Source organism: Lynx rufus, unplaced genomic scaffold, assembly GCF_022079265.1.
Source record: "Lynx rufus isolate CCGP_SWC_20201006 ecotype Redwood Valley unplaced genomic scaffold, mLynRuf1.p SCAF_30, whole genome shotgun sequence".
NCBI lineage: Eukaryota > Metazoa > Chordata > Mammalia > Carnivora > Felidae > Lynx > Lynx rufus.
The window spans coordinates 8398858-8410907 of NW_025814846.1; the positions used below are offsets into that span (position 1 = coordinate 8398858).

At 43.3% G+C, this 12050-nt stretch overlaps 1 pseudogene; it reads right to left on the bottom strand.

Annotated features, from left to right (window-relative positions):
* Window positions 1–5374: 5374 nt before the first annotated feature.
* On the bottom strand, window positions 5375–5830 carry LOC124521602 (60S ribosomal protein L17-like; annotated as a pseudogene).
* Window positions 5831–12050: the final 6220 nt, after the last annotated feature.

The following is a 12050-nucleotide window of genomic DNA, read 5'->3' on the forward strand; positions in this document are numbered from 1 at the left end:
TTTCTTCTAAAAGCTTGTATTCATTGAGCACACAGTGGCTGCCAGCAGGGAAGAGAGCCCAACAGTGAACTGAGTGGCAGAAAGATTCCAGTTTGAGATTTAGCAGTCTTTAAAAAGACATGTTGCATGGATAATTGAGAATTGCCTCTTATAGATAAAATATCAGCCTCGTAGGTCTGTCTGGGAAAGGAGGAAATGTCATGGCTACTTTGACAGCCCAGAGCCCCTTCCTGTGGTATTTTAAATAGCCATTTATTTAGTTAATACTACTACTGTTAATAAGAATTTTGAAAAAGTTCTCTAGTTATTTCATTGGCTCCTTTTATTTTTTTAATATGAAATTTATTGTCAGATTGGTTTCCATACAACACCCAGTGCTCATCCCAACAGGTGCCCTCCTCAATGCCCATCACCCACTTTACCCTCCCTCTCACCCCCCATCAACCCTCAGTTTATTCTCAGTTTTTAAGAGCCTCTTATGGTTTGGCTCCCTCCTTCTCTAACTTTTTTTCCCTTCCCCTCCCCCATGGTTTTCTGTTAAGTTTCTCAGGATCCACATAAGAGTGAAAACATATGGTATCTGTCTTTCTCTGTATGACTTATTTCACTTAGCATAACACTCTTCAGTTCCATCCATGTTGATATAAAAGGCCATATTTCATTCTTTCTCATTGTCATTGGCTCCTTTTAAAACCTGGAAGTAGTTGAGGAAACTGAGGCATAGAGAGATTAAGTGACTCACTCAAGGACACACAGTTCAGGAAGTGGTAGTTCCTGACCTAGAAACCAGGCCTCTCGACGCTATATCCTGTAGTTCTTCCAGTGTGTCCTGCATGGTGGGCTCTGTGGTCAGAATGTGGTCATGGCTCAGAACTGAAGGGGTTCCACTGACATAGAGCAAAACTCATGAGGAAACTTAGAAGAAAGGGGTGAAGGGGCAACCTGGAGGAAAAGGAAACATTAAGGGTGTATTTGAGGTCAGTTCTTTCTTGCCCTTATCATTCTTCTGTGCTAGTTTCCCTTGGCAAGAATTGGCCATTTGGTCTTTGAGCATCAAAGTCAATAGTTGGTAGCAGAGAAGAAGGAAAGTTGTGCATGCATAGCAGAGACACTATATGGAAGGCATACCTTCAGTAGGAAATAAAAACACTGTAAATTGTCTTGGGACCCCTGGAAGCAAGCCATGGCTCTGTTCCTACCTTGCTGCCACTTTCCCACCAGGGGATAAAGGCAATTCCCCACTAGGCCTCAGTTCCCATGTCATTAAAATGAGGAGTGAATTCAATAGAAGAACCATATTTTCAAATGAAATCTGAGCCAGAAGCTTCTATATAGAGCAGGAAAAAGCAGAACTAGTTTGGTTGAAATGGGCCTAGGACAGAGGTGGAAAACAGAGTCTAGAATCTTGCCAGAGTAGACCTTACTTATTAGGGGAATTGGGATTAGGACAGTGGGAATGGCTCTGCCCAGTTCAGACTGCTTAGAAGATAGGACAAACTTAGGTAGGGGAGGTAATTCTTTCACTTAAGTGGGCAGGATTCACAGAGAATCACAAAGGGACAGAGATAAGAATACCTTGGAGATCTATAGCATGCATTCCTATTTTACAAGTGAGAAAACTAAGGCACTGAAGGGAAAAGGGACTTGTCCAAGGTTTCAATGATGGGCCTAGGATCCTGAGTCCTCAAATCAGGACTTTATGTTCTGTAACCTGCTACCTCTGCTATAGGGTGCTGGCTCAGTGCTCCTTTGGCTAGATCAGAGACCTGAATGCACTCTCAAGTTTGGCTGGAGAAAGCAAGTTGATAGAGAAACTGGGAGAGCAGTAGTATTATGCAACCTCCTGGAGGGGAGCAGGCCTGTCAGTAGTCCTTGGGGTGCCAGGCAGTGAGGTGAGGGACAGGGAATCATAGAATCTCCTGCAATGCAGACTACATTAGTTCTCCTGAGGGAGGGAGCCCTGGATGCAGCCCTGTGCTGTGCAAACATCCACCCTCAGGGTCCAGAAGAGGCCAGCACTGCATACCCATAACCAGCTCTGGGAATGGTTCTGGAAGCTCTGAACTCTCTGCCTGCCTGTCTTCATTAGAGAAGGGGGAACCATGCACCTCCATGCCCAGCTGGCTGCAGGAAGAATGTGCTAAGTGCCCACCCCCACCCCCTCAGAATGTGGTGCCTAAAGACAGCAGCTACTTTTAGCTGTACCTCCCACAGCCTCTTCTCTGCCCACTCTCTTCCTTCCTCCTCCCTCTGTGAACCCTGCTGGTTGGCAGGAGGTCTGGGCAGTAGTGGCTGCTTTGACATTGGGAAAGAGGCAGGCAGTGGGGAGCCAGGTGACCCTAGGAGAGGCTGTGGTAGACCTAGTATAGTGGGCGGGGGGCTCAGAACAAAGGCAAAACTATGAGACTGTTTTGTGGTTAGGGCCCAAAGGGAGTGGAGGGATTTATTAATTTCCCTTAGACCTTGCAACCAGATGAACTGCTTGTCTTAAGAATCAAGGTTGAACTGCACAGGAGGACTCAGGAAGATTTATTGGACAAAATGCACATAGACACTTTCTGTACTTGGATTTAGAGAAAGGCAACTGGGACTAGTAATGCTTGCTTGATTCTTGATTGTCAAGAATCAATACTGTCTTACACTTTTCAGGGATTTTACAAATTATCTCACTTGATATTTTCTGTAGTCCTGTGAAGTAGTAAGGACAGGAAATATCATTTTACAGGTGAGAAAAATGAGACTCAAAGAGTCATTGTCATATAACATCTGATCTGGGCTCAAGCTCTGGAAGTTATAGTGCAATTTAAAGTCATTCCAGATGGCTGTATCTTCTAGAAAAGGGGTATTACAGCTATTCTGAATCTAATTCATTGTGGAAGCTGGAAAACTAGGCTTAGAAGGCTTAGAAAGAGAAAGGACTCACTCAAGGAAGCACAGTATGTTTGTAGTAGTACTGGAACTAGAACATTGCCTAGCAAGGATGTGAGTTCCTGGACTTGTGGCTTGCAAGCTGCTTTTGATTTTCACAGATGGTGAAGGAAACCTGTGTAGTGTGATGGGAAGCAAATGGTCACTGAACTAGTAATCTGTCATTTTTTAGTTCTATGACCTTGGGCAAGGTACTTAGCCTCTCTGAATTTGTTTTCTTTTCTGTTAATTGGGGTGTAAATCCCTGAGAACTCTCTGAGGCAGAAATCTCAGTGCGACTGTTACAATGGAGGGAAGTGACACTCAGTAGGCCCTTTGTAAAGGTTTTGTTAATGAAAGACATACACATGACTTAAGAGGGGCTGCAAATGAACTCAGTCACTGGGTGACCTTGAACAAATACCATTGTCTTTGTGCCTTATTTCTCAGTCACAGCATGAAGGACTGTTTTACTTCTCTCCATTAAAAGTATAAAAGTTCTGTGACTTGGCCCATGTCTTGGGTCCTTGGTGGAAAGCTGGATTTTTTTTCTATAGGAGGCTTTCTTTTACTTACCCTCAGTTCCATCTCCCCCACCCAGCCACATACATATTGCTATGAATAGCAGACTAGCTTTCTCCCTGTCTCCTGCAAAGCTAAAAGAGGAGCTTGGCAGAAAGCCAGAATTAATTGTGTTTTTATTTAGTGCCTTCTCAAGTCCATCAAGCCAGAACCATCGAGGCACCTGGCAATTAAAAATCAATTCTTGGCCCCCAGGTCCTTGGCTAGGATTTGTGATGAGCATTACTGGGTTTTCATGATACAATTAAGAGTTGTGTTAGAAACTGCAGGCTCCTAACAAATGACCTACTTAGAACAAATCAACACTCTTCACCTTTGTCTGTATCATTTTGTTTGGAAAATTCTCATTGCTTGGAGGGCAGAGCTAGAAGATAAGGACTATTGTATAGTTTTCTATACACACATTGGCCACATTGGCCACATTGGCCTTTTCTCCACAACCCTATGAGGTGAGCAAGGCCAGGATTATTCCCCATTTTAGGGCTAAGGAAATTGACTCATACATAGAATTGCTCTGATTGACTCAGATCAGTGCTGCTTCTTAAAAGCAGTGGTGTGCAAGGAAGAGCTTAGAATGTAGAGTTAACTGTTATCAATTCACCAACCAACCAACCAAGTGGCCTTTGGCAATGATATTGTTCTAAAGATGCCTTCTGCACTTTGTTTCTATCTAGGTCTTGTTATAAAAGTTAGTCAATAGCAGATAAAACCAGGCAGATGCCACTAGATAATTCTGGCTAGGTTGGTATTGAACTACTGATTGACATTTCAGATACATCTATTTTGACCTATGGTACGTCCACTCAAATATTATATCATCCAGGGATGCATGAAGGGTAGCCCTAGATTCTTTTGCCTTTCATGTTCAGTTTGGAGGTTTTCTTTTTGTGAGGTATATTTGGGATACACATGGGATACAAGTGTGGAGTACACTTTCACATTGACACACTTGGAACACACACATTCAGTTTATCATGAGGTACACTCACATTTGGACTTAACTCTGTACGGGCAGGGTATACACACAAAGGCACATATGATGCATGCTTATGCAAATTTGTTTGTGTGGACACACGTGCATGCATATAAGGTATGACTGCACACCCAAATACACATAGGGCACACTGAAATGCATGTTCAGATATACTCCTACCCCCAGAAAATACACTCCTATCCCTAAAATACATACTTTTAAGAACTTGCCTGCATGAATCACCCTCCCCCGATGAGATACATTTTAACACACCTATGGGGCACACTCACATGCCCCATACACCCCTATAGGGCACACTCTGATCCAGAACACATGCTACCCTTAGAACCAACTAGTTGTCCCAGCTTTCCAAGTGGGCACATCCCAGTGCTGGCCCTACCTGGTGGGCCTTTATCAGTTTGCTCTGGCCCTCCCTTCCTTTATCCCTGAAATCAGACTTCAGAGGGCAGTGAGCTCAAGGATAAAATGGATACTCAAAATGGCATGTGTTATAGCAGTCTCTTCAATGCAAACAAAATTTGCAACTGAGCCCTCAGATGTTGTGTTAATAGGCAGATGGAGAAGAATGGAGAAGATAAATTGGCACTAATCAGCGCAGAAAGCTTGAACCTGCTTCTCCATCCACCGATCACTTCCAAACAATTATGGAATGATATGATTGTGAAAGAATGTCCTAGACAACCTAAAGTAACTGAATACTACAGTTCATTTTTCTTGGGAACGAAGTAACAACTTGGACCCCAACAAGTATATCTAAATTGTAGGTGGGAGGATGTGAGGAGAAGTAGCAGGATGTGTAAGACCCAGCCTCTTCTGGGTCAGTGGTGGGTAGAGAGAACAGCCATTTTCTTCTCCTTTTTAAAAAACTTTTATTTGCATTTTATTCAGAATTTACTCCTGGGCTATAACTTTTTGTTTCTTCAGTTTCTTCTGGGATATCTTTTTCTTCTGTGCAACCTCCTCTTCTGGTTTAGGAACAATCTGCTCTTTTTCAGTAAGGATAATCTTGATGTGGCAGGGAGAGCTCATTTATGGGTTAGTCCAACTGTGAGCCCTGTAAGTTCTATGCTGCATCTTGGGGACTTTGTTCACCTGGGTGTGTTCAATGACCAGAGAATCTGCATCTAAACCCTTAAGTTCAGCGTTACTCTCTGCAGTTTTCAGCATGTGAAGTAAAGATTCAGCACTCTTTTTGGGCCACTGGCCCTGTGTCCCATTGCACTATTTGGCCTGGACAAACTTACCTACTTCACCATTATAGCAATGGAATGGCACACATTGCTTCTGCAAAGTGGCATCGTTCACATACTTAGTGGCATTTCACATATGCATACTCTTGATGGCCTGGGCAGTTTCATGTGTGTTCTTGAAGTAACCATGAAGATTTGAACCTCTTGCTTTGCATGATTTTGTAGGATTTTCTGGGTCAAGTGAATAGGAACCATTTTTAGAGATCACCTCAGGCCACTTCAGTAGCCACATTCTTAATGACCACAACCCTGCCCCTAGGCACAACAGCTTGAGCCATCTGGCCCCACTAATGAGGACCTGCTATTTTTAGAATTTCTCAACCTGGAAATCAGGTCGGGATGTCCTAGGGAGGCCTTTCTGGCCTTTAGTAACCCAAGGCTGGAGCTGGAAGGAGAGAACCCTAGACTCAGTGTTGATTGAAGGTATTAACCAGAGAGACAGGTAGCTAGAATGTGCCAGGTCTGCCCTGCAGCAGCAACCTTACCCTGAGTGGGATACTCTTGACTATGACAGGCCTATGCTTGTTTCTCAACTTTGCATTTGAGATCAAGAAACATGAATTCCAGGCACTGTTTTGAAACTTAGGGTGTACCTCAGTCGGGGTTCCCTCCTCTGTCTGGGTCTTCTTTGGTCTGTAGGCAAAATAGCCAGTATATCCCTCAGATGCTGGCAAGAACTCAGACTAAAAGTTGAGAAAATGCTTTGCAGACATACTAATTCTTCACCCATGAATCTGTACTTCCATCCCTAAGCTACTTTCAATGCCCATCAACAACCAGGCCTGACTCCTATCACAGTAGCCATAGAAAGAAAAGGGGGTCAGGGAGAGGAAACCTCATGGTGTCAGGTTGATCAAAGTCATACTGGGGTCACCCTCAACCTTACAGATTTTTTTCAGTGCTAGGTCAATCCTTTCTCAGAAAACAGGTTTGCAACATTATACAGTTTTGCCTCCTCAGAACCCTAGGCAGCAAGGAAAAGTGGAGGACATCAGGAGCAAGGACTTCTTCCTAATCTAGGAAAAGCAAAGTCAGACCTATACCTGCCATCTGCCAGAGGAAGCAACCTGGAATGCTGACCCCAAGAGAGTGCCTTATTCCATTTTGTGCTCAGGACCATTTCACCTGCTTTGTTGAAGGGGATGGGTCAGGAACTAGACTACATAGGCTCAAGTTCAGATTTCTTCTTGCCATTATACATTGTGGCCAAAGGTCTTCCAAGCCTCAGTTTTTTGATCTGTAAAATGGGCTTAACTATAAACCTCAGGATTGTTGGGCACAAGAATTCATCATGGCAAAGGATGTGAAATGTGTCTCATAAAATGTTGAACATGTTTTGCTGCTGTTTGGATTCTTAAGAGTTCATCCAGGTCATTATTACAGGTAGTTTAGAGGTAATTCAGGAGCTTGTTTTCATTTTAGTTCTCACTCCTTTCCCCTATCCTTCCTTTAAGGCCAGTATTGTCTCCATTTTACAGATGTGGATACTGAAGCACAGTGGAGGCAGATACCAGCCTGAGGATATATAATTAGGCAGTGGTGGATCCATGCCTTCAGACTCTGTTTAGTGTTCTTTCTATATGTAGTTCCAAGCTACCAGCCAGAAATCCGGTGCTAAAGAAAGCTGCCCATGGCAGCTTAAGTTAACATAATTTAAAAACTTGATTTGTTTCTGACACAGAACAAGGAAGGGGGGCTATCTGGGGCCTGGCCTTCACCAGAAGTATCCTGCTTGCCCATGAGAGGCACATTCACTGATCTTTCATCCCTTCTACAGCAGTTTAAGTCCTACTGGTATCCTGCATGTTGGAAGCAGTGCAGCGTTGGAGAAGATGCTAAATTGTTGTGATAGGGAATTGTGCTGCCCATTTAAGCTACTTCAGAGAAGGGTCCCTGAAGGCACTTGATCAACCCCCACCTCATCATAGCTTCCTGGGTACAGAAGCTTTGTGTGGCTGACCTGCATAAGGGTTTAGGTAGAAATGTATCTAAGAATATAATGTTTGAGGGCCTTAGTCTGTGAAGTATTTTGCCAACTCTTGAAGGATAAGATAGTGGTTATTCAAGAACCAAAGCTGGAAGAGTCCCTTGAGACCATCTTTGCTGATTCTCACCTGGCCTTGATGTGGGCATTAAATTTCAGCTGGGCTGACTTTTTCTCACTTAATGTGTTCTTCCTTGTATATCATAGACTCTTAAGCTGGACCAGATTTTCTAGGAGGCCTTCTACCTTGTATATTTTTGCCTTTCTGAACCTAAGAGAGATACATTGAAACTGAGTGGTAACAGGAAGGCAATGAAATAATCTGTGGAAGTCATGCCTTGGGTGCTAGGCATCAGGGAAGATGGCCTTTTGTGTCTTTCTTCAGCTGTCCTGCTGTGAATATGTTACTTTCCTATGGCCCCTGATTGGCTGTGGGAGCCTAAATGAAAGTGTTTTTCATTTGTGCTGCTAAAATCTGTAGGATGACTATGGTACTTCCCTGTCTGGGGGATTAGACAGTTTCTGGAGTGGGGAAACTGGAGGAAAAAAGGAGAGAGACACCTTCTGTTCTTCAAGTTTGAGAGCCCAAAGAGTGTATAGGGAAGAGTTAGCTGCTGAAGCCCTGCCAAGAAGCAGCCACACAGTTTCCCCAGATCCCTTGACCCTAGACACCTTATTTTAAAATTATTTTATTTTTTAATAGGAAATACATCCACATGGTCAAAATCTGAACGATATAAGAGGATGCACAGTGAAAAATCTCCCTCCTGCTGCTCCCTTCCAGCCATGTGGCTGCCTCTGCAGAGGTCACCAGTGGGTCCTTCCAGAGAAATGTTCTATGGATATATAAATATGTATGGATATATTCATTTTTTTAAGTTTATTTATTTTTGACAGAGACAGAGTGTGAGCATGAGCTGGGGAGGGGCAGAGAGAAAGAGAGAGAGACACAGAATCCGAAGCAGGCTCCAGGCTACAAGCTGTCAGTACAGAACCTGACGTGGGGCTCAAACTCACGAACTGTGAGATCATGACCTGGGCTGAAGTTGGACGCTTAACCGACTGAGCCACCCAGGTGCCCCTCATTTTTCTTTTTTTAATGGTTATATACCCACTGTTCTATGCCTTGCTATACTTTGGATGTTCTTTGAACCTGTGGGGCATGAGGATGTGCTATGGAGAGCAGAGGTTAAGATCACTGGTTCTAGAGTGAAACTATTTGGGTTTTGGTTCTAGCTGTGTGACCTTCAACAATCACTTCAACTCTTTGAACCTTGGTTTCTTCATTTTTAAAATGGGGATCAAATAAGTTAGTATATGTAAAAACTTAGATTTGCCTTTGACATATAGTATGTACTCAGTAAATGTTAGCCATTTTTTTTATTATTAGAGGAAAAACATTGGACTGTGAGTCAGACGATCTGAGTTCTCTTCTGGCCTCTGCTCCTGGGATAACTGAGTGACTTCCTTTGTCCAAGCCTATTTTCTCATTTTTAAAATGTAAGGTCTTATTCCTACTTGGCTTATCTTCCAGAGTTTCTGGGAGATCATGAATGTGAAAGCAACTTAGCTTCATTCAGTGAGCTCATGAATGTGAAAGCAACTTAGAAACTGTGATGTGCTAAGAACATGGAAGTGGTGCTACTTACTCTTTTTGTAGAACTACCTTGAATGGCTTGAACCCAGTGGCCTGAACTGGGTGGAGAAGGCAGTGCCCTTTCTTCTGGCAGTGGAACCTAAATGCCATCCTTGGACTGGAATTCTATTTTGGGTGTATGTAGCCCATGGCAAAAATTCAAAATAGTCAAGTTTTGTCTTTTGACATTTTTTATCAGACTACATACCTCTTCTGACTTCCTTGTTTCCATGTTTTCTTTGCCTCCCCTCTGTCCCCTTTAACTCCCCTCTGTCTCTTGTCAAAACCTGCTTTTAGAAGCAAGGCAGCAGCATCTTTCAAAAGTGACCCCAAATGTCCATTTGAGATAATCAAGTTCAACTAGCTCAGAGAGGAGCTAGATCTGCCCAAGTTCATACCACAAATCAGTAACTAAGCCAGGCCTGGAGTCTCTTCTTCCCGTCCCATTGTTGTTTTGTTTTTGTTTTTGTTTTTGCACTTTGCATTTTAGTGTGAATTTGAATTTGAGATTCTTTAGCAAAGACGTTTGGTGATGAGAGATATTCTGGTAATGTCTGCATTTAGCCTTCATAGTGAGGTGTTCTTAATTTCCAGGGTCAGACTTGTCTGGGGTCCTGAGGGATAGGAGAGGCAGTGCTGGTTGTAGTACTGAAGGGATGATATCTGTAGAGCAGAGGGAGGAAAGAGTACCAGAAAATATCTAAAACAGTTATCTCCAAAGTGAAGCTGAGGGAGAAAACACTGGAAGTTCTTTATATATTAAATTGCTAATCTCATTATCAATTAATTTCCATTTTTGTGTAAATGTTTATAAAACACATACTGCATTAGTACTACATTAGTATTTAGATACTGGGGTAGATATTAATTTTTTAACCAATTGATGTTTTTTAACCAAAAACAACTAACAACCATCTTTCTAAAATACTGTAGGCTTGGTTTCTAATTTTGGCTCTGCTGCTGACTAGCTTTAGATGTTAGGTAACCTCTTCACTGGAACCTCAGTTTTCTTATCTGTAAATTGTTAGGCTGAACTAGGTGTGCCGGTTCTTAAGAATCTCCAATCCAGATCTTCTCTGAGCATAAGAATCCACTGCCAGGCTCTTGAACCTGAGACAGAGTCAAGAAGATTATGTTCAAGTTCTAGCATCACACTGGGTGCTTTGTCCCTCAGTCAGTTGCCCTGGGCCTTCCCTTCTCCACCCCCACCTCCTTCACCTAGCCCAGACAGGCAGAAGCTGTCTTATGTAAGCCTGGCTGACCTACTTGAAGTTCTGTTGTTACAAGCACAACCACTTTTCCATTGGGACAAAGACCCAATGCCATCCCTCCTAGGCCCTGAGGGTGGGTCTGAATGTGCTGATCTTGTGCCCTCTCAGACAGCCTAAGTTTAGATGGTGCATTCCTCTGAAGGTAAGTCAACTCCATCTCAGCCAGTTTGTGTCCCCCAAGGCCTGATCCAGTGACTACTCACAGAACACCGCCGCCATCTGCTCATCCACTATTTACCATGTCTACTGAGAGCACAGGATTGTGCTAGACTTTGTTAGGAGAAACATGGCCAACCCCTCAATAGGAACTACTGCTGATAGGGATCAGAGCTACTGCTTAATTCCTTGACCAATGTCTTTTCTCTCACTGTGAGCCAACAGGCATAGGGAAATCAATAAGCCACTAGAAACCATCTTCTACTTTCTGATGGTCTCTTTAAGTGCAGATTTCCTCTTTGTGTTGTAAGGACTCCCCTACATTCTCTTTGGAAAGGCTCAAAGCATTTGCAAGGCTTTGTCCTGGGTGGGCATGCTTAGCAGACTTAAAAGTGTTTAAATTGATTGAAATATATTTATTTTTTTCTTTCTGTTCTCCAGATATAGGAGCAAGTCAAAGTGCTCCTAACTAAATGTTGTTCCTGTTCTCACCACCTTAGAGCAGATGGCCACATTTAAAGATGACATTAGAACCATTAGTTCCAACCTATCTCCTTCTCTGCTCCTCCCCCCACCTACAGCCCTCCTTCCCCTACAATATTTTAACACGACATCTGTCAAATGGATAAAAAATGACTTTCCCTTCTCTCTGCCTTGCCCACCCACCCTCTGGCTGTGGTGCTGATGAGTATAGAACTATGCATGTGGGAGGCATGGAGGACAGATTCTTCATTCTCCCCCTCCCCTTTTGTAAACTTAGAGGAGCCCCACCTCCACTCCTTCTCAGGAAACTCCAAGACTGGCCTTTAGGTCACAATTCAGGAAAAATTAAGGATCCCAGGGCTGGTCCCAGTAGAACCACATGAAGAAATTCAAGAACCCAGGTGCAGAGCCCTAGATAGGTCTAGGTGACCTCAGGGATTGGGGGCTCTTTAAGCCCCCTGTCTCTTCCCTAGGCTTGCCTTCACCATCTCTTAAGGTTTGAAGGCAATGAAGAGACTCAAATGGATGGCTGGAACTTAGTACCCATAGCAAGTCCAAGAAGATGGTCACAGTGCCCAGGGTAGGAATTTTGTAGATGGAGCCCAAGGTGACTCAAGAAACAGATAAGGGTCAGGGTAACCTCCAGTTTGGAATGGTATGCTTCTGACTCAACTCATAACGACAGCATTTCTGAGTCATTTTTTGTTTTACTAATAATTTTTCTTTTAGAATATTAGAGTCTAACTTGGATAGATTGAGCACAGCTCTTAGAAATTGCTTCTAGACT